This window comes from Emiliania huxleyi (assembly GCF_000372725.1).
Source record: "Emiliania huxleyi CCMP1516 unplaced genomic scaffold EMIHUscaffold_271, whole genome shotgun sequence".
Taxonomy (NCBI): domain Eukaryota; phylum Haptophyta; order Isochrysidales; family Noelaerhabdaceae; genus Emiliania; species Emiliania huxleyi.
In genome coordinates this window covers 65,479-67,147 of record NW_005200000.1, presented here as the reverse complement: position 1 = coordinate 67,147, position 1,669 = coordinate 65,479, and positions in this window count along the sequence as shown.

The following is a 1,669-nucleotide window of genomic DNA, read 5'->3' as shown; positions in this document are numbered from 1 at the left end:
ACCCTCCCTCATCAGTGTGTGGGGCGGCGCGCCAGGCCGCGCGCACCCTGCCCCGCTCGCGCAGGGGGCATGATCGGTGTGGCACATGCCGTCATGCAGCCAGTGCTGGCGATTTACTGGTAAATGAGTGGTATTTACCACTTATTTGATTCTCCTAGGGAGTGGTATGGTATGAGCAGAGAGTGGTATGGTAAATTACGAAACTCCGTGGAATCATCAAATTTTCGGGATCTGAGCCGAGTCTGAGGCTGGTTTGCGGCCAAATTCAGCCAAATTGGCAAAATACCGGGTATTTTGCGGGTATACCTGGGGAAATCCGGGTATACCTGGGAAATACCCGGTATTTTGCCGATTTCTCAGATTTTAGTCAGATTTTGCTTCAGAAGTCGTGGTAAATATTACCACCATTTGATTGTTTTGGCCGTAGAGTGTTTGATTGTTCTGGGGGGCTATACCAGTAAATCGCCAGCACTGCATGCAGCATTGTATGTGCTCACACTCCATAGGCATTTCCTTATGCGCCTCGGCGTGGTCCGTGGACGCGCTGGCCGTGGGGCGCGTCGGGCGAATTCTTTTGTTGTTGGTTGCTTCCCTGTTTTGACACACTACGCGCTGTATAATCTCAAAGTACGATAGCGTTACCGGTCCGTACACGTGAATGCCGTGTGGGGCTCCTGGCACGCTGGCAGCTGCCCGTGTCCGGGTGTGGAGATGCGAGGCCGAGGGTCGCCCCTCCTTGCCCCACCACTTTGTGTGTGTGGAGAAATTTACCTTAGTGATTGAGCATTTGAGTTTTGAGCGCCGCTGACGACTTGACGTGAGGCGCACGTACGTGAGAGGTGCTTAGCGTGTCGGGGTAACCAAGGCCTGTGTGGGGCTGGGGGCTTTCCCGGCTGCGTTCTTGCAATACGCAGTTATTAAACAAAACGTGAATGCAAGGTTGCCGAGCTCTGGATTTCGCACGCTATCCGGCATCTCCACGGCAAACAGGGAGAACTATTTCTCGTTTTCCTGAAGAGTCTGCTCGCGCGCTGTCAGAAGCTCAGAAGCGCTGAGCTGACACTGACGCTCTAGCATGGCCTCGCGACGGCAACAGCAGATGCGAAGGGGCCAGGCGTGCTGCGCCGCCGCACGCCTTCGCGCCCACACCTTTTTTGCGGTGCTCTGTGCACCGCAGCGCGGCAGGGCGGCCCTAACACTCGAGCAGAGTGTGCACAAGCACTGAGACAGACACCAGTCGACGTCACGGGGATGAATCCCATGCAATCCAGATCCTACATATCACGTCCATGACCCCCGTTTCTCATGAGTGCTTCGTTCGAACCCACCCGGACAGCTTCCCTCTGAACCTCGCACACTCGGAGCCACAGGCCTCACGAGGCCTCTTGGGCGCATCGCCCGCACGCCCTGGAGCACGAATGGTGCATGTAATGCGGGTTAGCATCACACTCGCCGAGAGCTGCCCAGCGCGGGCACTCGTGTCGTTTGTCGGCGCAGGATGTTGCGACCGGCGACGGATCATGCGCAGTCTGCTCGGACGCTGTGGCCCTCTGCTCCTCCTCAAAGATCCTTCGACCCTCTTTGTTGAGCGAGCGATCGACCGGCACGGTCAATCTCTCGTCCCCATTGTACCTGCCTGCAGTCGTGACGCATAGCACAAGCACGGCCA